Source organism: Psammomys obesus, unplaced genomic scaffold (genome assembly GCF_907164565.1).
Source record: "Psammomys obesus unplaced genomic scaffold, mPsaObe1.curated_primary_1811, whole genome shotgun sequence".
Lineage (NCBI taxonomy): Eukaryota > Metazoa > Chordata > Mammalia > Rodentia > Muridae > Psammomys > Psammomys obesus.
In genome coordinates, this window is record NW_026587216.1 from 18907514 (window position 1) to 18931570 (window position 24057).

A 24057-nucleotide genomic window follows, 5' to 3' on the forward strand; every position below is an offset into this window, starting at 1 on the left:
CCAATAAGTTGTTGACTTTAAATCAAAGGCATCAAAATTAAAAAAAAAAACAAACTAAAAATGCTTACGATGCCTTTATAAAAACAAGTTATTTTTATGTCTTCTTCTGACCCACATTTATGTTTATTCATTTTCTATTTTTTGTTTATTTTAAAATTTACTATACAAATGATAGCAATGGGTTTCATTATGGCTATAATTTTAAAAAAATTAACGTTCATACTTTTGGTACTTTATGATTTTAATTTAATTTCTTTGGCTGAATTCCCAGCAGGAAGATCCCTGGAACACAGGAAATGTGTGTTTTTGTTCCTCTCACGATAGGCACTCCAGTGGCTCCCCAGAAGCACTGTGGCCCCAGTTGCCAGCAGAGGTGATTCAGTCCTTCATCCTTCTTTCTTTCTCATCCATATTTGTCTCTGTGAAAAGTTGTAGTTTGAAAATACAAATGACTCAAAAGAAACACAGCATGTAAGTGGTATTTTCTAAACAGTAAGCTACATCTCCGTGACAGATTTTGTAGAACCCCCCATGGTGCTGAAATGCATTTTCAAGTTGGTCTCTTTTGGAAGGGTTATTTATCTAGCTGAAGTTAACATAGCTTTTACTTCTTTCCCTTCCCAAATACAGAGATATGCATTTCCACATTGCTTGAACTATTTGTAATTCCTAGCCCAATTCATACTTCACTTATCATTTGGCAAAGGTGCATAGAATTTGAGCAACTCTTTCCTTATTGTATTTTTTTCTAAGAGCAAAGTTTCATATTTAAAATTCAAATGATGCTGGCTTGTACAGATGAAGGCTGACCTTGCAAGTATATGATTCCAGGAAGCAATACAATTAGCTTATAAAATGCTCTAAATAAAATTAAATTATTGATTCACAGAGACAGACTTTTGAGTTAAAATAACCAACTAGTCTTTTACAAACCTTCAGGTCCTAATGAAGGGGTGCATTTTACTCATAATAATTCTATATGAGAAATTTAAGTGAATTTCCTTAACCTGTAACTTTTGGAGGGAATTGTGTGTGAGAGAAAGGGAAATATCTCTGTAACCATTTTTTATCATTCAAACAAAACTGCAAATTGATGGAATTATAGTGGTATCAGTGAGTATCAGGGCTTGTTGGGCAATTTAATGGGTTATATTTTAGAACAAGGAGCTGGTCAGAGATACATGAATATTAACAGATGTAGAGAGAATTATGAATAGATAGTGTACTTTATAGGAAATGGAATGGATCAGAGAGTTCATAAGGGCACAAGGTGACACCTATGCAAAGGCTGTAGGTTTTTTTTTTGCCACATACAATGGATATTAATAGATCATTTGTGCAATGTATGCTTCGTAATGCATTTTTTCTCTTACATCTGTTACTTGTAATTCTACATACAACCTTACATGTCTTATTAACTTCTTAAATCTCCACATACTTCTCTATTGTGTATAAACATCAGGTAGGTTTCTACAGAACTTGGGGTGCTGTTTTTATAGGTCAGTTCAAACCCTTGCTTCCTGAAATGTTTTGTCATTGTGAGAAGCTATGGATTTTTCTATTTGTTGACTGGTCCTCTGTTTATAATCTTTATCTTTCTTACAAAAATTATCATTTACTAATTAACATTAGTAAATGATAATGTTAATGTTAAAAATTCTCTGTTTTAGTTTCTTTGTAATTTCCTTTTCTACAATGGACATGGAAAAAGAATTGATATCTTAGGAGAAAGGTCTTCCAAGACAAGATTTGGGTAATTAGTCAAAAGCTTCAGGGGACAAGAACAGAATATGGTGTAAGAAAAAAAAATTGAAAAAATATATATGTTGAAAAATATATGATAGATATATATATATATGTGATATTGAAGTGGAAGTTTCTGGTTTCTTTGAAGACTCAGTTTTGTCATGTGATGTTTTGCTGCAAGCTCTCTTGTGAAAGGGCTTCGTGATGTTTTGCTGGAGGTTGTCTTGTGAGAGGGCATGTGGTGTTTAGCTGTGAGCTCTCTCATGTGACTTTGGCCAGCTGAAAACATCTGCAGGTGGACTCTGAGAAGAGAAGATATGTAGACACCCATGGACAGTGAGAGATCATCTTTTGGATTAACATCAGTATACTGATATCCATGATTCGAACTTGACTTTGCAGAGAGAAATGTTCCGGAGAATTTCTCAGGACAATCTAACTGAGTCTTGTGCCTTTTTCTGACTTGTCCTTGATCTTGTGAATCATGCTGATTCATGTTGCTGCTTGGTGTCGGCTTTTGGACTGGACTTCTGGTATCCTGACTACTGAGTTTGGCAAACCCCTAAGGACCCATCGAGCCTAGTCAGCAGGAAGTAGATAAAAGAAGTCTACAGCCCTTTCCCCTATAATTTCCTACCTAAAGTCAGGGGTGAGGGGGTGGAAGGGAGGAAAAGGTGTTTAAGAATCCTAAATAAAGTAGGTTTGGTTAAAAGTCTAAGTCTACATGGTATATTGGGGAAATGTATGTGGAGTAGACTCCATTGGTTTCTTATCAAGGTGGATGGAAATAATGCTAGAAGGACCACAGCAAATGTATTGATATGGGTCCAGTTTCTAAAAGTCCTGAGTTGATGTGTTAGCTCACAGAGTGCAAGCTGAATCCTGAAAAGGCCCATTTAATCCCCTTTGTATCTAGATATGGGTGTGAGTTATACCACGACTGATATGAATTCTTTGATTTCAGCAAAAATGATGGGATTCTGGAGTACGTCAGGCCAAGTGACCAGTTGGCAAAGACAAGGCCCATTTGTTAGAAGGCGAGCTGGGATAGAATACTTTGGTCTACAGAGGTCTCTGACTGTGTACAAACAAGATATCATGGTGACATTCAGAATAAAACAGGCATTTTTCCTCTAAAAACATTCCTTGGATTCTATATCAGGAAACCATGGTGATTAAGTGAGTGAAGAAGGTTAGAGAGGCTTTTCATGTTTTCAGAACTAAGGTTGCTTTCAGGCCCGCTGCCCTCCTTCCTGATGATTCACATCCTTTTGAAGGACTCAGCAACCATGCCATAGGTTCCTGCTCTGAATCAATCTCATGCATTAATGTCTTGGGAAAGAATATACATTAGAGATCCCTGAATGTTGGTTGTAAATTGTTTCTCATTCATGTCAACCCTAAATACCGTTGTAGCAATGGCCAGGGGACGCAGTCCACTCAGATGTAACTTGCAGTGCACCCATCAACACATCAGGATCATTTGTTCTCCCTGTTGTCAGTTTCTGAATGTGGAAGTGTGTTTCCAAAATTGTTGGTAACTGAAAGAAATGTCCATTTGCCTTTGACCCACTGATTAAGGTCATATGGAAAGGCTAATGAAATTGTTTAAATTTTCTTGTTCTTTACAAAGACTGTAAGTCAGGAGCAAAATGCATCTAAGAGGATTTTCAATTATTAATGTCACGGTTTTGAATAATAAGTTGTGGAATTTACTTGCTTGCTTGGCCTATGCGGAGGCTGTATAGTTTTGAGAGAATGACTTCATTACTCTGAAGTTAATCAGGTGTATAATCTGCAATACTTTAAGACACAGTATCCTTAATGAAGAAAATGAGCATCATGCCTGTCAATTGATGTGCAGTCACTGGCCTGGTTAATGCTTCTTTCTTAACCCCAATTTGTAGGGATCAGAGGAAATATTTGCTTTCACTTGGCGTGGCCAACATTGTATCTTCGCTGTTTGCCCAACTGCATCGATTCCCCTGTGCCCTGGCACAGAACAGTCTGCAAACGTCACCATTGCCCTGATTTGAGACAGACACTTGCGATTTGAGAACATTGTGCTGATTGGACATTGAGTAGATGAGGTTATAAGATACTCTTTTTGTTTTAGCAAGACATGTGTGAACCAGAGGACAAGAGAGAAAACACAAAATTGCAGTAGTCTTGCTTCATGCTATAGTTTCTAGGGTCCCGAAGATCAGGAGAGAGGTTTGTCTGTCATCTTTTCAGGCAGAGGACAGGCTGCTGTGCCATGTACTACTTACAAAGAGAGCAGAGGCAATTGGAAGTAACGTAGTTTCGGATTTATGGAATAAATAGCACAGAGAATTCTTCTATAATCTGTGCTCCTTCCTTCACACCATGCTTCCCTTTTTAACATCATGCATTCGTGTGATCTATTCGCTCTTATTGGATGAACAAACATTAACACACTGTTGTTAACTGAAATGACAACTTTATTTAGGATTTCTTAGTTTTTAACCCAAACATTATGCTTTGTTCTAGGATTCCATGTAAACTGTCAAAGTAAACTGTCGTGTGCCTTAGTCTCCTCCAGATAGTGATAGTTTCTCAGATTTTCCTTGTATTTAACAATACAATGCCAGTAAGACATTGGCTATTCTGATGCACTGTGTAAATTCTGAACTGGGATGTGATAGATTTCCTCCCTCAAGATTAGACCAGGGTTGTTGGATAAAAAACCCAGATAAACAAAACTCTATAATTTTCACCACAACAGGAGAATAAACTACCAGTGGTATTAATGTCCCTCCTGTGGCTCTGTTTTTGCTTGTCAGGCATTTCCACTGTAGAGTGGCTGCTTTTCCATCCTGTACCATTGGAAGGAGATCAAGGTCTACAGCTCACATGGAAGGAGTGAGGACAGTCTCGTATTTCCTGTCCTGCAGGGTGTGTGGGGGATCTTCTTGGATTACTGGAAATTCTTCTGCATAGATATTAATTTTGCTCTTTCATTTGCTGATTCATTCATTCAATTATTTGCTCATCTGTTTTTGCCTCCATTGGCTCATATGTTTGTTTTGCCTTTTGGGGAACAAGTCAAAAGTGCTTCATTTAGTCTATTGTTGAAATAGTCACAGCTTTGTTGCCATGAGCTTTTTCAGCTGCCTCCTGCCTTTCTGTGACACACAACCATTACGGTTATGTCTGTGAGTGTTTAGTGTATTTATGTGCTGGCAGTATAAGATGCTTCTGGTGCATTCTATGTTTCATGTTGTTTAAACTAGTACATTTGGTTTAAAATAAAAGTAGCAAGTACATGCTATGGGATATTTACTTTGCTCTTTACCGGGTGTGATGTTATTTTTTTTTTGGTCATAAGCAAGCGATCAGTTTTTTGGCTGTCAGATTTTTAATGCTACCTACTTTGCAGAAAGCTCCACCCTGAATTAGGTCTCTTGTGTCTGTGTTATAGGATAGATGACTCTCGTTTCATGGATGAAGACATTTACCATGATATGGCTTCTAATTTGTTCTTGTTTCTAAGGAGGTCGACGCTGTAGTATGCTTCATTGATTGCAGCTTTGCCTGAACATGTGCAGCTACTTTCTGTTTCTTTCAATCAGTTTCACAGGGAGTTTTCCATGTTGAATTTATGACCACAATGAAATTAGGTTTTGTTGTCTTGTGGATTGATTCTCCACACTCTTTACATTTCAAAGCATAAAATAATTAGAAATAAACACTGTGGGATACATTAGGTTACTTTGTATCCCGTGCTAACCATTAACTTTTCTAAGAGATGAAATAAAGCCTCCATATAGAAAACATTTAGTGGAAACTGGAAATATCAGTAAAGTTTTGAGCTATGGCATTGAAAATACCCTGGAACAGACAACTGCGTAGAGACTTTAAGGCTTTAGTCCTGTCCTTCTGTTGTAAAAATGAATGTATAGGGATGAGGTGATCTCCTTTGAAATGTAGTACACTCAGAGGCATAAACTAAACCTCAGTTAATTTTATTGTCCTTCTTGGTAATAGTTCAGGTAGCCTTGTGCATAGCCCATGCGTTTTTATAGGACTATGCTTGATGGACTTTGAAATCACAGATCACGAAATTCTTTTCTGTTAAAGAGAATGCCTCCTTCCACTCTGCACTGCTCGCTAACGTTTGCTTGCTGAAGTCAAGAGAGAGCACTGAAGAGAGTTTTACTACAGAGACTTGAACAACTAATAGCTTTGGAGAAACCTGAGTGAGTATTCTGGGAGGAATGCACAGCAAAGCTCCCCAGGGCCAGCTGAATCATTCCACTGACCTGCAGATATCAGATGAGCACAATTATACACTCTAATTGAACGGCTTTGGGATTTCTATGGGTTCTGTGAGAAAAGGGCCTTGTAATTCCCAGAATGCAAAGCCATGCTCTGACCATGATTCTGCAGTTTTCTCTCTTGAGTGGGAATATTTTTAAATACACTTGTTACCCCACGTAGGGTCTCAGTAAGTCCATCGTGTTTTCAACTGTATTTGCTTTTCATTATTTTGTGGACAATTTTAAGCACGCACTGCTGAAAGATGCAACACAACTTCTTGAATTGGTTAGTAAAGATGACTGTCAGCACTCTAGTTCATTGATCATCATTGGAGCACCAGCATGTTCTAGGTGGTTCTTCAACGCTCCGTGTAACCTGGGGATTAGACTGAAACTATGACAAAACTCGTTTTCTACCGAGGAGTCTCCCACATATTTGTCACGTATAGCAACTGAAATCCTGAAGCTAAGTTATTAAAGCTTCACTCACAGCACTAAATCACCCATTAGCCATTGTTGATTGCACCCTGCTCTGAAACAATTATGAGATTTTGGGGAATAGCTTCTGTATGCTTTTCCAAATTTACATAACATAGGGCAACGAACTCAGGGACAGGAAATTTAGGAGACTAATCAGCCTTTGGAGGTACTATCCAGTCAGCTCATGGACTTAATTCATCAACATTTATTATTAACTTCTGACTCTGAGAGATATGTCTTCTAGAAGTAGCTGATATGGAGAACAAATCATTTTTACAGTTTAGATACTTACAAAAGTAGTTAAATACTAATTTTAGGAATACAGTTAGTATTATAGTGACCCAAGTAAATCTATGAGAAAATGAATAACTATTTACAACTTGAATTCAGATGGCTTCAGAATATTAACGTACAGGGGAACATCACAGAGTCCTCAAGGCAATGACACATTGGTAATTAATGGGAAAGACGAAGAGGCCCAGAGAGTTTGAGCACTTGGCACTTATCTAATACCACAAACAAATTATGACTGACATTTGAAATGGTATCTCTTTAGAGCTTGGAACCTTTAGTTTCTCTCAATGAACCATTGCCAAAATCCAAAAAAGCAGTGGCAACCCAATCATCAGAATGGTTGTTATATTCTCATGCAAGAAAGTAGGGGCTTACTGTGCATAAGCACCTTATTTGATTAAAAACTCATGCATAGTGGATCTAAGAACCACACACAACTCTCTTTTGGAGGGAGGGAATGAGTGAGATACAATTTTGCTGTGTAGCTCAAACTGGCCTTGAACTCTCCATCCTCCTGCTTTAGTTTCCGGAGTTCTGGGATTACAGGTATGCATCACGACACAAGGCTTTCATAGATGTCTGTGAAAACCTTTCTATGGATAATTTCTAATAGAGAGACTGGTATCATGCACCACCAACACATAGTTTCCGGGCACTTGCATTCCGTGTACTCCCTACTTAATATCTTCATCCGTGGAAGGGCTTAGAAACAAATTCCGAACATACCTTTCCACCTTGACTTCATTGTGTCCTTCAAACAGCACTCCTTTTAGATAATGTAGTTATAATACTGTGCTCATTCCAAATGAAACAACAGTCAGACAAAACCTCCTTCATACCATCGAGTCAGCAGTGTCCATGCATTTTGCTTTCAGGTTTTTGTGAATATTCTGTATGAATCCTGATCCAAACTGGACACACACCTGACTTTTTTTTGACATGTTGTTTGGGGATTTAAAAAAACCTCTTGCAGTCCCTCATGGAGCTGCTTATTAGCTACATCTGAGCAGGGGGTCTAGGTCCTCTCCATGCACGGTCCTTGTTTGGTGCATCAGTCTCTGTGGGGCCCTCTAGGCTCAGGATTTTTAGCTTTATTGCTCTCCTTGTGGAGCTCCTGTCCCCTCCGGGTCCTTCTATTCCCTACTTCTTCCATAAGACAGACTCCCTATGCTCTGCAAAAAGTTTGGCTGTGAATCTCAGCATCTGCTTCCATCCCCTGTTGGGTAGAGCATTTCAGACGAATTCTATGGTAGGCTTCTGTCCTGTTCTCTCTCTTCCACCGCTTCTGGTGTTTATCCTGTTTGCCATTCTGAATAAGATTTAATCATCCTCCCTAGGGTCCTCCTTGTTGTTTAGCTTCTTTAGGACTATAGATTTTAATGTGGTTATCCTATATTATATGGCTAATATCTGCTTATAAGTGAATGTCTTTCTGGTTCTGGGTTACCTTACTCAGGATGATCTTTTCTAGATCTATCCATTTGCCTTCAAATTTTATGATTTCCTTGTATTTAATAGCTGAGTAGTAGTCCATTGTGTAAATGGACCACAATTTTTGTATGCATTCTTCCATTAAGGGACATCTAGGTTGTTTCTAGATTCTGGCTATTTCAAATAAAGCTGCCATGAACATTGTTGAGCAAATGTCCTTGTTGAATAGTTTAGCATCTTTCTGTTATCTGCACAGGAGTGGTATAGCTGGATTATGAGGTAGAACTGTTCTCAATTTTCTGAGAAAGAACCAGATTGATTTCCAAAGTGATTGTACAAGTTTACATTCCCACCAGCAATGGAGGAGGGTTTCCCTTTCTCCACATCCTTTCCAGCATGTGTTGTCATTTGAATTTTTGGTCTTAGCCACTCTGACTAGTGTAAAATGGAATCCCAGAGTCTTTTTGATTTGTATTTCCTTGATGACTGAGGACGCTGAGCATTTCTTTATATGTTTCTCTGCCATTTGAAATTCCTCCGTTGAGAATTCTCTGTTTAGCTCTGTACCCCATTTTTTATATTTGGTGTGCTGGTGTCTGATTTCTTGAGTTCTTTTTATATATTCTGGATATTTGCCCTCTGTCAGATGTGGGTTTGGTGAAGATATATAGGATCTGTACAGATCCCAGTCTGTAAGCTGTCATTCTGTTCTGTTGCTCAGTCTTCACGTGGGTTTCCTGAGTAAGGGGAGCGGGAGCTGCCTCTGTCATGAACTCAGTTGTTGATCTCTGACCACTTCCCCTGGTGATGTGGCCTTGCCAGGCCACAGAGGAAGATGATACATGCAGTACTGGATGAGACTTGATAAGCCATGGTCAGATGGCAGGGGAGGAGGACTCCCATTTTCAGTGGAAGCAGGTAGGAGGGAAGAGGGTGGGAGGGACTGGGAGAAGATGAGGGAGGGGGCTACAATTGGGACATAAAATGAATTGTAAAAAAAAAAAAAGTAAAAATAGGAAATTAAAAAATAACCATACAGTCTATTCTTCCTTTTTTGTTTTTTAAAATTTTTAAATATTAATTAGTTTATTTGCTTTGTATCCCAGCTGTAGCCCCCTCCCTCATTCCCTTCCAAGCCTCCTTTCCTCCCTCATCTCCTCCCATTCCCCTCTCCAAGTCCACTGATAAGGGAGGTCCTCCTCCTCTTCCTTCTGACCCTAGTTTATCAGGTCTCATCAGGACTGGCTGCATTGTCTTCCTCTGTGGCCTGGAAAGGCTGCTCCCCTGCCGGTGTGTGTGTGGTCAAAGAGCCTGCCACTGAGTTCATGTCAGAGACTGTCCCTGTTCCCCTTAATAGGGGACCCACTTGGACACTGAGCTGCCATGGGCTACATATGAGTAGGGGTTCTAGGTTATCTCCATGAATGGTCCTTGCTTGGAGTATCAGTCTCAGAAAAGACCCCCATTTCCAAATATTTTGGTTCTGTTGCTCTCCTTGTGGAGTTCCTGTCCTCTCCAGGTCTTACTATCTTCCCCTTCTTTCATGATTCCCTAAACTCTGCCCGAAGTTTGGTTATGAGTCTCAGCCTCTGTTTTGATACACTGCTTGATAGAGTCTTTCAGAGACTTTCTGTGGTAGGCTCCTGTCCTGTTTCCTGTTTTCTCCTTCTTCCAATGTCTATCCTGTTTTTCTTTCTGAGTGAAGATTGATCATCTTTCCCAGAGTCCTCCTATTATTCCTTTTAAGGTATTTATTTTTATAGGCAATTTGACTCATTTGAAACAAAAGTTCACATTTGTCTTGTGAACATTTCTGCTTTGAGTATTTCTGATCGAAACACTTTTGAAAATACTGTTATTTTTCCTGTGATTATTGATTTGGTTCTCAGAGGTGAACATTTGCTCTACCCTTTTGATAAGACTACATCTCATGTGGTGTTCCACGTAGTCACCAGAAAATGAGGCATTCCCTGTTATCTTTTATTGGAATAGTCTTTGCCATAGATAGTCATGTCCTGCATTCAGAGTTAACCTAATGGCTTACAGTGGGAATTTTTAAAAATTATTTTTTTATTTGGTATAGTTTATTCACTTTGTATCCCAGCTGTAGACCCCTCCCTCATTCCCTACCAACCCTACCCTTTCTCCATCATCTCCTTCCATGGCCTTCCCAAAGTCCACTGAAATGGGGAGGTTCTCTCTCCTTTCCTCTGATCCTTGCCTATCAGGTCTCATCAGGACTGGCTTCATTGTCTTCTTCTGTGGCCTGTTAAGGCTTTTTCCCTCTCAGGGGGAGGTGCAAAGAGCCAGCCACTGAGTTCATGTCAGAGACAGTCTCTGTTTCCATTACTAGGGAACCCACTTGGATACTGAGCTGCCATGGGCTACATCTCTGCAGGGATTCTAAGTTATCTCCATGCATAGTCCTTGGTTGGAGTATCACTCTCAGAAAAGACCCCCATTTCCAAGTATTTTGGTTCTGTTGCTCTCCTTGTGGAGCTCCTGTCCTCTCCAGGTCTTTCTATCTCCTCCTTCTTTCATAAGATTCCCTTGCAGAGGGAATTTTAAAAATTATTAAAAAAAATTTTTTTGAGAATATAATATAATTCTATTATTTTTCCCTTCTCTTTCCTCCCTCCAGACCTTCCGTATACTCCTCTCGGGTTTTTCTTTTGTTAATTCATGATCTGTTTTTCTATTAATTGTTACATACATATATTTATTATATATACATATATTCATATATATTCCTAAATCCATGAAAACATCTTAAATTGGAATACATCCATGGAGAGAAGGAACAGCTTTGAACATTCCTAGGTGTAGTCTTTATTGCAAAGGCAACTCATGTGGCAGTTCCTTTTATTTTCCAGTTTAGATTTATGACTTGCTTTCCTAGAATCCTCTAAAAGTGATTCGTTAAAACAATCATTGTGTCCAGGAGCTCCACAAGGAGACCAACAGAGCCAAAAAAAAAAAAAAAATCAGGGGTCCTGCAGAGACCAATGCACCAACCAAGGACCATGCATGGAAAGGACCTAGACCCCTGCTCAGATGTAGACCATAGGCAGCTCAGTCTCCTAGCGGGGTTCCCTAGTAAGGGATCAGGGGCTGTCTCTGACATGGACTCAGTGGTTGGCTCTTTGATCAATTCCCTTTGGGGTGGTGCAGCCTTGCCAGGCCACAGAGGAAGAGGATGCAGCCAGTCCTGATGAGACCTGATAAGCTAAGGTCAGATAGTAGGGGGAGGAGGACCTTCCCTATCAGTGGACTAGGTGAGGGGCAAAGGGGGAGAAGAGGGAGGGAGGGTGGAATAGGGAGAAGATGAGGGAAGGGCTACAGCCAGGATACAAAGTGAATAAATTGTAATAAATAATAACTCAATAAAAACAAAATAAAACAAAACAAAAAACAATCATTGTGAGTTCATGGTTTCAAGCACATTTAATTTACTTTAATTTCCTGATAATTCCTATTGGTGGTAAAGAGGACTTCTTTTCACACAGCAGGACACCATTTATAAATTTGTTCATGAATTTTATTTATACTATTTCAATTGCTTTTGACAACTTCTTTGCTTTCTTGAATGACTTCTTTGCTTTCTTGAATGACTTCTTTGCTTTCTTCATCCTACGTATCTATGTTTCCCACATGGTTTTCCATCTCGTCTTCCGTCTTTTCTATACATTTCACACATGGTATTTCATCTCTGCCTTTGTTTCCTCTGCACATTTTCGCTTCTATCATATTAGTATTATATATTTATGTCATATTAGTGTTACATACGTTTCCTTTCTATTTTAGTATTTAGTATTTGTTATTTTTGAAATTAAAATATAATTATATCATTTTCCCCCTCTCTTTCCTTTTTCCAACACTCTCCATGCAACCCTCTTTGCTCTCTCTCAACTTCATGGCCTCTATTTCTTTGTTGTTACACACAAACACACGTCTAAATATATAAACAACCTACTAAGCTCATATAAAGTTATTCGCATCCATTTGTGACTGACCACATGGTATTGGATAACCAATTTGGGCTCTCTTTCTTGGGGAAGGTCTCTTTCTCCTGCTCTCAGCAATACTTTTACTTCATTGCCTGTAGTTTGTTGACTAGGGCAGAGGCTCCATGGGATTCCTGCCTTTCATATTAGTGTATCTGTTGGTGTCTTTCTTGATTGGGCCTTATTTAGGCATCCGTCTTGCTGAGGCTTTATGGTGTAACTTCTCTAACTTTTCTAAGAGGCAAGCTCTCACAGTAATCTTCCTTTTCCTCTGTCTCTTACTATTCCCCCCCCCCCCAGGCCCTTATGTGCAGGAGTTGCACTGTAGATGTATCAGTTGAGGTGGGGCACCACACAGTCATTTGTTTTTCGCATTTTGATTGGTTGAGCTTTTCTGTAATTTGTTGCAAGGATACATTTCTTTAATTAGGGATGAAACCTATACTTACTCGTCTAAGGACACGTATTTACAATGTAATTAGGAATTAAGTTGGTTTAGTAATGTGGCTGTTGTAGGTTCTCCTCCAACATCCACAAATTCACTAGCTAGTTGTCTAGGTTTCCAGTACCAGGCATGGTTTCCTTTTTATTGTGTGGGCTTTCAGTCCAATTAGATATCTACTGGTTACTGCCAAGGTATGTGTGCCCTTTTTGCACCCCTGTGGATGTTGTGCACACTGATCTTTCCTCTGGTTCATTAACATCATGGTTGTTTAAGACTTATTGTTTTTCTTCCCCTCCTTACATGGTACCTTCTGGTACCAAGAAAGATAGTTCTCTGGGAGGAGGAATTCAGATCAGGACCAGCTTAGATTTTTGGGGTCATTTGTATGAAGTACAAGGACTCAAATCACCAATAAAGACATCCTCAACTTGTGGGATGCAGTCAAAGGATTTGAGAGTCTTTTGGATAAACCTGACTAACAGCTCAACAACTGTTGAGGTTTTTGTTTTTTGGTTTTTGAAGGGAGAATTTTAGCCCATATGGGAAAATTTCAATTGTATCATGTATGTACATACATTCTTGTATGTATAGTACATGATTTTAGGTAGATAGAAAACAATATGATTTCTTAAGACTCTTTCAAATATCATTACTTACCTTTTCTCACCTTTTCTGGATTAATTAATCTCCAGAGAGTTCTCAAAAAAAAAAAGAAATAAAAATGGCTTAGAAATAGCTCAAACATATCATCATCCCCAGCAATCAAGGAAACAAAATCAAAACAGCTTTGGTATTTTGTCCTACCCCTTTCAAGATGGAAATGATCAACAAAACAGCCAACTACATATGGTAAAATGCTGGAGAGGTAGTGGAGGAAAGGAAACCTTCATTCGCCATGGGTAGATTATAAACTCTGGAAATAATTGTGAACCCTCAAAAAGCTAAGAATAAACACATCTTATGTTGAAACTATGACATCCCTAAAAGAATACTCAAAAGAATCGACTTCCTATTCCACACATGCTTATTGCCTTTCTATTCACATTAACTTGGTAATAGAAACTTAAATGTCCTTCAATGGCTAATGAAAACATGGTGCATAAACACCATTGGATACTAGTCATCTGTAAAATAATAATAATAATAATAATAATAAAACAAAACAATCAACAACAACAAGAACAACAAAACAAATCAGAAACCAAAATCATGAACTTTGCAGGCAAATTGATAGAACTAGAAAAGGGAATATAGAGTGGGATAACCCAGACTCAGGAAGACAAATGTCACGTGTTCTCTCTTACATGTGGTTCCTAGCTCCAAATCTTCAGATGTGGGCAGGCACATAATCTGGAATAAATGCAGAAAATCTGAAAAATGTAAAGGCATCATGGTCGGGGAGAGGAAAGGAGAAACAGAGAGGAAGGATATCAGGTTGCAAATGATTTGAAAGAGAAAACAGGAAAAACAAAGGCTTCAGTTAGGGAGATGGTAGGAAGACTAACTGTTTTGGGGAGACAATGTCTCAAACAGCCTGGACTCCTGACTCTTGCATCTAGCTCCCAAGTGCCACTATATCCAATCTGAGTGATAATGTTAAATATTTTGCTCATTGTATACACACAAACACACACACACACACACACACACACACACACACACACACACACACACCACAACCCTCTAATTCTTAGACAAACAGTCATAGACCATAGGTATACATTACAATTTCTACTTAATGTTTTCTAAATGTCTAGGTTACAGAAAAATTCACAAGTACTTATACTTGTGTAGTTTTAATTACGTTTCTAATTATGTTGCACTTTCCCTTGTTTTTGTGAAAGAGATAGATATTTTAATCAATTTTCATATTCCTGACATTTCCCACTTGATTTGTGGCAACACTTTTACTGAGCATTGTACTATGAGCAATTGTGCTTATTTCTGGGCTTTTATTCTTTCCTGATGACTAGCCTGTCTGTTCAGTGGGCCAGCACCTCTCTGCGTTAATTACAGAGGACATACAATACGCTTTATGGCTGCTTGAGCTAGAATCCCCGTTCCGTACTACTGCTATTGATTTCCAGGTGAATATGGGTCTTTAAACATGAAATGCAATGCGTTTCCCACAGAGCTTATTTCTTTTAATAGGATCTTTCCAAAATAGAATGTTTAAATGCTTTTAAAGGGATAACAAGAAAGTACAATCGTGTAATAATTTGATGGCAGCACACAGCAGAATATAATTTTCTACTCAGGTTTTTTTTTTTTTTTTTTTTTCTAGAATTAAAAGGCAAGAACCCATGCATCCCTAGCGTATTTAGCCTTCTTTTGAAATGTATTTTGGGGTGTGTGTGTGTGTGTGTGTGTGTGTGTGTGTGTGTGTATTTGTATGTCTGGTGTGGCCATGTATATGTATGCACTATGCATTCCTGGTGGAGGCCAGAGTCTGAGTGCCTTCCTTTATTGCTCCGTACCTTATTTTTAAAGACAGGATCTCTCATTGAATCAGAAGCTCTCCAGTCAGATAGGCTGGCTGGCCAGCTGACCACTGCCCCGTTCCAGTTTCCCACATGCAAGCTGAAGAGCTGAACTCGGGTCCTCAGATTATTTCAACCAGGGGGTTGTTTGTAATTTCTATCATGGGGATCTACAGAATTGACACTGGTACAAAACACAGAGAAACTCGGCACTGGGAAACATGTAAAAGTTGTGGTTAACTGGTGCCATGATGTCTACAACCTGGCATTCATACCTGGGTAGTTTTCATAGGATCCAGTTTCTGGTTATATGGCTGCTACACTGGGATGTCATGGACGGTGTATGTGTGTGTGTGTTGTATATTCTACCCAAGTATTCAATAATATACAAGAGGGTAAAATGTCCATGCCGTCAGCTTAAAAATCCAACTTTAACGTGATGGGAGAAGTGATAGTGTGTGGAGATCCTGAAGTCTGACAGTTTTAGCTGCCATTTATCTTACTCAGAAATGATTTAATTTTATACAGTAGATTAATTAGCTCTGCCTCCCTTGGAAAAGGTTGTTTTTGTAGTGGGTGGGAGTTAATACAGAGACTCCTATCTGGTCAGAGCTGGAGAACCCCTGATGGCAGAGTGCTCAGGTCTAAAAGGAACATCTTCTTCTCAAATGAGTAAACACTCTAGATTCAGAGAGGGGTTTGGGATCTCTCAGTTCCCAGGAGAGAACTTACCTCTATTATTTTGCCAAGTGGACGTGGCATCAAATCGCTGTGTACATTCATACTTCTGTGTCCATGTGGGGGTTTTGAGTCTCAGGTCTCATCCTTTTGGACAACCTTGAGAACTGGTCTCTTTACTTTACTGCTGCTAATATGATCAGTCAAAAGTTTTGTTGGACCAAATTATTCCACAGTTTGAATCCTTTTGCGTAGGGTTCAATAATGCCTTTCAAACCTGGCCAAATCTGCAGCCAGTTTTGAACTCCACTACAGCATTATTCACCGCATAGCATTTTCAACTCCAAATCACTTTGCTTATATTATTGGTCTTCAGGTCACTGTGACATCAAATTTTGTTCTGCTCCTAAAATGCAACTTTCCTCTTCAGGCCTTTAAATTCCCATTTTCGTTTTACGACAAGCTAAAAGATTTTCTTGTAATTCTCTATTTGCCCGCCTGCTCTCCATTCCCACCCATAACGTAGAATGTAAATTTTCTTGTGACCCTTGCCCTTCGCACATTTGCGCCTCACCTCATTATTACACTGAATGCTGGTGTGTGGTTCAGAGCTCTGTTTTTTTTCTGAAGGTAGAAAGAAAAATTGACACAAGGGCACACAATACACATTTACAGGTATGGACATAGTAGATTTTTTTTTTCTTTGTGCTGAACCCAATAATCAGTGTGTTGTAAATCTTCAATATAAATTTACACTCAGCCTAGTTGTCTACAGAGGAGCAGGTTGAGTTGAAGGAGCATGGTGCTTATGGTACTGACAGGAAAGGAAGGCAGTTGAAAGTTGGAAAGGGATTATTTACAGAAAAACCACCTTCAGGGTGGTCAAGTTTTCGGCAGTAGCAAGAACAAGTCAGGAATACCTAAGAATGGCTGGAGGAGGTAGAGTCTAGAAAGCTGCTCTGTGGAGAGGCCCGGCTGAGGACTCCAGATCATATGGCATGTCTGATTGTCTTCTCCTTCCTGCCGATTTCTTGTAGGTGTTTCCTGTTGGCTAGACAACAGCAGTCAGACGCAGGGAGAAGGAAGTGATGAGGTCTGAGAATGGAACGGGCGTGTGATCAGAGAATAACAACTCTCAAGGTCCGACCCTAATGTGAAGCGGTGAGTGATGATTTGTGTAGCGGGAGGCTGGTATTACAGGCCTTCAGTAAAGTTCATTGATATTGTTCTTATTAGTTTAAAATTAAGTTGTGGCGTGGTGGGACGCAACAGCCTGGTCTCCACAGAAAGTTCCAGTTGAGCCGTGGCAACACAGTGATACCCGATCTCTAAAAAAACACCAAGTAAGAGCAAACACAAAGCAAAGAAGTTTAAAATTAACTTGTGTGGAGGAAATGTGCACCCTAACAAATTTCTAATTTTCCTTGTTCACATCCCGATGATAGAACAACAACAATGAAAATCACCGCTTTCTGTGTTCCAAACTCTGCGGTAATCATCTCACTCTTTGGAGTCGTTCCTCACAGTGACACCAAAGTTAAGTCAGTTGCTGGCAGCACAGCTAGTTAGTGGTGGAGATGGGGCTTGAAACAAGCATAATCTGACTCGAAGGCTTCTTAATTCCTAACCTACATGGGCGCACTGAGATTGGGCATTACGTTCAACCTCGAGCTGTAGCATTCTCTATCTGAAGGAGTCCCCAGAGATAACCTGCTTACCTCTATGCAGGAAGACTGGAGCGGGAGACTTCTATTATTTGACTTGGGCACAAAGATAGCTTATTTTACTTCTGATGAGAAAAAAAGAAAGATAAAATTGCTAATCAAATCTTCTGAGCACCCAGCTACCTGGGAGGGTTTAATTAGAAAGTCTCAGTGCACGTATCTAATGAAGTAGCACTATAATTGTATATTGAGACATGTTGGTAATTAAATGATAATGTAGGATAAATCCTCTTAACGCTTTTTTTATGCAATGCATTAATGGAGAAACTTCTTTTATACATCAGCCAAGTGCATAAACAAGTATTTCAGCCACTAAAACCTCAATTTGGTAGCATAAAGTTGGTAGACTTTGTTTCCTTCCTGTCCATAAGTCAGAGGGATGGGGGTGTTGGTGAGGATTTTGTTTCATCGATGAGGATAACCCAAATAAGCAGACAAACATGTTATCTGGCCTCTTCAGGACCAAGATGTGAACTTCATGGGTGAAGCTGGGTCTCTTAGGGTCAGAAATAGTCTATTCAGGTTTTCTCTTCACCCCATCCTTTCCCAAGGTGGGAAAGAGAGTTGAGAGTTGAGTCAGGCAGGACCCACTACTGGCTTTGTAGCAATGAGCACAGAAGTGTAACTTGCCTAGCAGAGCAGGAGAGACAAGGGAGGGCTCTGGCTTTCTGTCCTCATCCCAGGCTGTTGCATGTTCTAAGAGGCTCCATGGAAGAAACTTTGAAGATCATACGTTTTGCAGAAAATGATGGACAAGCATGGTTACTTACATGGAGCTTTGTCCCTTTTCTAAACTATTAATGGGGACACTTAGAGATTTATGTTCTTACTGCTTTTTCACATAGATTCAGACATCACACTGGTCTTTGTGTTTCTTCTAATTTGCAGGCAAACGGTGGGTGGGAACTAGAAAAGTTACCTTGAGTGAGGTAACCCAGAAGCGGAAAGACACGCAGGTTGCATATTCACTCATAAGTAGATATTAGCCACATAATATATGATAAAAATACTAAAATCTATACTCCTAAAGAAGTTAAACAACAAGGAAGACCCTAGGGAAGATGCTCAATCCTCATTCAGAAGGACAAATAGAATAGATGTTGGAATCAGGAGAAGACAGGCAACAGGATAGGAGCCTACCACACACAGACTCTGAAAGACTCTGCTGATCGAGGTATTGAAGAAAAGGCCAACTTTGGGCAGAGTGCAGGGAATCTTAAGAAAGAAGGGGGAGACAGAAAGACCTGGAGGGGACAGGAGCTCCAAAAGGAGAACACAGACTCACAAAAACTGAGCCCTGGAGGTCTTCAAGAGAATGATACTCCAACAAAGGACCTAAAACCTTGGCTAGATGTTGCCCATAGATGCAGTCTCCAAGTGAGTTTCCTAGTAAGGGGAACAGGGACTTTCTCCGGCATGAACTCAGTGGCTGGCTCTCTGATCACCTCCCCCTGGTGGTTGCAGCCTTACCAAGCCACAGAGGAAGACAATGCAGCCAGTCCTGATGAGAACTGATAGGCTAGGGTCAAATAAAAGGGGAGGAGGTCCTCCCCTATCAGTGGACTAGGGGAGGGTCATAGGGAGACGAGAAGGAGGGTGGGATTGGGAGGAGAGAAAGAGGGGGCCACAGACGAGCTAGAAATTGAAATAATTGTAATAAATGATAGTAAAAAAAAAGATGTAAAAAAGAGACTGGGGGTTATAATCCTTGTGTGTATTGGTATCAAGTGTTTCAAGTGCTAGAATTATGCTTCTGTTTTAAAAATGTGTTCTAATTGTGTGTTTTCATGACTTGCATATAAGATTGCCCATGCCATGCACATCGGGGAGTCAGAGGACATGTGTGTGGAGCTGGTTCTCTCAGCACCTTTACATGGGTTCTGTGGATTGCTCTCAAGTTTCCAGCCTGAGGCTCTGGTCACCTGTACCTGCTGAGCCCTCCTGCCTGCCCAAGATCTTAGAAATTACTTTAAGACTAGAACTTCTATTTAAGAGGAAATTTAAATAAAACAGATATTTTATTATTCATTCTTTGTACTGTTCTTCATTAATTATTTTGGTATGGAAAGATTGGGCAAAGTTTATTACAGCTGAAGTATTTTCAAAAAGCAGATGAATAATTCAAATATTCTAGAATTGCAAACATATCAGTTCTTGATCTTTCTGGCCCTGCCAGATTATTTTCATTCAATATTCTATTTTTAGTATTCTCCCCCCCACCCCCTTTTCATGTATAGTACAGACTCTGGGTTTTAACTCTTCTTAGAAGGGTGCAATTTGAATTTCTAAGCTGAATTTTTCTTGTTACAATTACATGTTTGTGAAGTAAGTGTAATGAATGCAATGCTTAGGTGCTCACCCTTCCTTGATTCCTGCAGAGAGCACTAGTCAATCCAATCTTCTTTCTACCTCACAGAAAATGTGCGCGTGCTTGGGCATTTGAATCTCTAATCATTTTGTAGTTTGATGCAGCCAGATCTTCAAGTAATAAGAAGAAATCTATGTCAGTGTTTGACTTTTAATTTAATTTAATTTATTTAAATTATTTAACCCCAAACTTGGATAAATTGTTAAATTTCCAAAATGGATTCTTTCGCAGCCAACAGACTGTCTCACATCCACTTGGAAGGAGTGAAGGGGAGTTAGGGGCTTCAGAGCTATCGGAAAACAAATCAGCATGTGGGACCTCATGGCAGATGTTTACAACACGGATCGCTTGGTCAAGAAGATCTGCTGCTGTACAATCATGTTCATACTGTCCCAACAAGTGAGAACTAACCATTTAAAAACTATGGAGTGTGTAGGCTGGTGGGCTGGTGGGCTGGTGGAGAGTGCTTGTTGATCCCCTGGAGGCCTAGGCCCGCATGACTGAAAGAGAAGTGGTCCTCTGATCTGCACGCCCTTGGACATGCCATGGCTCACGTGCGCGTATGGACGTCACTCATCATGAAGTGCTCTTACCTAAAAGCATCGGCGATGACAATGCATTGAAACAGCTGAACTATGAGTCAAAAAAGCCTTTCCTCTTCATTGGTTGGTTCCCTCAGGAATTTCGTCATAGCAAAGAAAAACTGTCAAATACATGACCCTTTGAAAACCCTATCTTTAAACCCCTTCACTTGAATTTTAAAAAGAACACACTGAACCTATAGCAAATGCCTGCATCATAGTATTGCATTAAAAGGCTGCAAGTGTAGACAACATAGTTACATACATAAGTTATATTTAGATAGGTCAGGAGGTGTAACAAAGGACTCATAGTTCCTTGTGTCATTTTCATTAATGTATATTAATTGTACAGAACAATGACTCCCCTTAGGATAGTTTTATGCATATGTATCTCTAATGTGCATGCCTATCTTTACCCCCTTAGTCTGCTCTTTTGTTCCTTTCCTCTATGTTGGTTCCCTCCCTTTTTCCAAATATCCCCAACTTATTTTCAAGACTGAACAATCTAGTTGTTTCATATTAAATAAAGGGCTTATTTATTTTTCTGAGTAAGTCTTATCTCATTTAGAATAATTGTCAAGTTCTTCATTGAAACTCTAACTTCCAAAGTCCCCACAACTTACCCAAATAGAACCAGCATCCAGAGGAATAAGCAAGCATTTAAAGCATGAGCCTATGGGCGATTTCAGACTTGAAGCAAAGCAAGAAGACAAGGCAAGGCATTGTGATATTTCAGGAGACCGGAGAAGTCAAGCATAAAATTGGAGATTTTCTTATTTTATTTTTACTTTCTTGAAATTACATAGGTTCAAGCAAGTCCATGCTGCTTGATTAAGCAGCAACCATGAAACAAATACATACTTTATTTTTTCCAAAGCAGGAAAATGGGAGTTTTGTTAAGATCTTTGATAATTATTCTGAAATAACAGTAGAAACAAAGACATCTGAGAACAGAGCTATGTGCAGATTTACTTCTCCTGCAAAGGATTTAATTTGCTCTCTTGACTCCATTTTCTCTTCCTCAGCTGTCCTAATGTCATTTGAAACTGTCTTTCAGTTGTGTCTGTTTTCATTTCCCTATGGTATCAGTTTTCCAACCTTGGTTCCCTTAAAAACTAAATCAAATCTGGAGTGGAGGTACACTACTTTAATCCCAGCACTCAGCGAGGTGAAGGCTAACCTGATCTACAATACAAAGCGAGTCCAGGACAGCCAAGGCTACACAGAGAAACCCTGTCTTGAAAAACAATAACATAAACAAACAACAAAAATTAGTCAAACAACCTATTACTGTGGCATTTAAGAACAAGTCTGTACATCCCTGACCTGAACAATGTTTCCAAAATCTCTGAGGAAAATAGTTCTCGTATTCCTAAGGAGGTGGCTGTTGTCATGTTAATGTCTAAGGAAGGTACTGAACTAATGTCTTTCTTCTCACCTTCTCCCATTCCTGCAAAGATACACAGTTACTTTTTAGCAGGGCAGTTAACTTAACCATTTTATTTATGTATTTAATTTTTTGAAAGAACATATTTTTAAATTAATTATTTTATTTTATTTTTTTCATTTTAAAGTTTTCTTTATTATTATTATTATTAATTACACTTTATTCATTTTGTATCCCCCATAAGCCCCTCCCTCCTCCCCTCCCGATCGCACCCTTCCTCCCCTTTCTGCATGCATGCCCCTCCCCAAGTCCACTGATAGGGGAGGTCTTCCTCTCCTTCTTTCTGATCTTAGACTATCAGTTCTCATCAGAAGTGGCTGCATTGTCATCTTCTGTGGCCTGGTAAGGCTGCTCCCCCCTGAAAGGCAAAGAGGATGGACATCAGAAGAAGAAGAAGGAAACAACCTAGGAACCTACCACAGAGGACCTCTGAAAGCCTCTACCCTGCAGACTATCAAAGCAGATGCTGAGCCTGATGGCCAACTGTCGGGCAGAGTGAATGGAATTTTAGGTAAGAAGTGGGAAATAGCAAGAGCTGGAGAGGACAGGAACTCCACAAGGAGAGCAACAGAACAAGAAAACATAGGGAACTTAGGGAACTTCCCAGAGACTCATACTCCGACCAAGGACTATTCATGGAGATAACCTAGAACCCCTGCACAGATGTAGCCCATGGCAGTTCAGTGTCCAAGTGGGTTACATAGTAATGGAAAGAGGGACTGCCTCTGACATAATTATTTTATTTTTAATATAATTTTTTATTTATTACAATTTATTCAATTTGTATCCCATTTGTAGCCCCACCCTCATCCCCTTCCAATCCCGACCTCCCTCCCTTATCTTCTCCCATGCTCCTTCCGCATTCCACTGATAGGGGAGGTCCTCCTCCCCTTCCATCTGATCCTAGCTTATCAGGTCTCATCAGGACTGTTTTTCATAGTCTTCCTCTGTGGCCTGGTCAGGATGCTCGCCCCTCAGGGAGAGGTGATCAAAGAGCCAGCCACTGAGTTCATGTCAGAGACAGCCCCTGCTCCCCTTATTAGGGAGCCCATTTGGATACTGAACTGCCAAGGGCTATCTCTGTGCAGGGGTTCCAGGTTATCTCCATGAATAGTCCTTGGTTGGAGTATCAGTCTCAGAAATGACCCCTAGACCCAGATTTTTGGTTCTGTTGTTCTCCTTGTGGAGCTCCAGACCCTTACAGATCTTTCTCTCCCCCTTCTTTCACAAGATTCCCTGCACTCTGCTCAAAGTTTGACTGTGAGTCTCAGCATCTGCTTTAATACCCTGCTGTGTAGAGTCTTTCAGAGGCCCTCTGTGGTAGGCTCTTGTCTTGTTCCCTATTTTTCCCTTCTGCTGTCTATCCCATTTGCCTTTCTGAGTGAAGATTGATCATCTTATCCAGAGTCTTCCTTCTAGTAACGAACTATAGAAATGATCCCTGAAAGTATAGTCTTAGAGAGTCTTCCTTCTTACTTAGCTTCTTTAGATATACAGATTTTAGTATGATTATCCTATATTATATGTCTAATATCCACTTATAAGTGAGTATATACCATGTGTGTGTCTTTCTGCTTCTGGAATACCTCACTCAGGATGATCTTTTCCAGTTCCCACTATTTACCTGCAAATTTCATGATTTCCTTGTTTTTAATTGCTGAGTAGTATTCCATTGTGTAAATGTACCACAATTTCTGTATCCATTCCTCAGTTGAGGGACATCTGGGTTGTTTCCAGATTCTGGCTATTACAAATAAAGCTGTTATGAATATGGTTGAACAAATGTCCTTGTTGTATGGTGGGGCATATTTGGATATATGTCTAGGAGTGGTATAGCTGGATCTTGAGGAAGTGCTATTCCTAATTTACTGAGATAGCGCCAGATTAATTTCCGAAGTGGTTGTACAAGTTTACATTCCCACCAGCGATGGAGGAGGGTTCCCCTTTCTCTACATCCTCTCCAGCCTGTGTTGTCACTTGAGTTCTTGATTTTAGCTATTCTGATGGGTAAGGTGAAATCTTAGGGTCGTTTTGATTTGCATTTCTCTGATGACTAAGGACATTGAGCATGTCTTTAAGTGTTTCTCTGCCATTTGATA

General features: G+C 39.8%; 1 pseudogene; it reads right to left on the bottom strand.

The window, feature by feature from the left end:
* Nucleotides 1–23322: 23322 nt before the first annotated feature.
* On the bottom strand, nucleotides 23323–23415 carry LOC129673762 (small nucleolar RNA U3; annotated as a pseudogene).
* Between the last annotated feature and the right edge of the window lie 642 nt (nucleotides 23416–24057).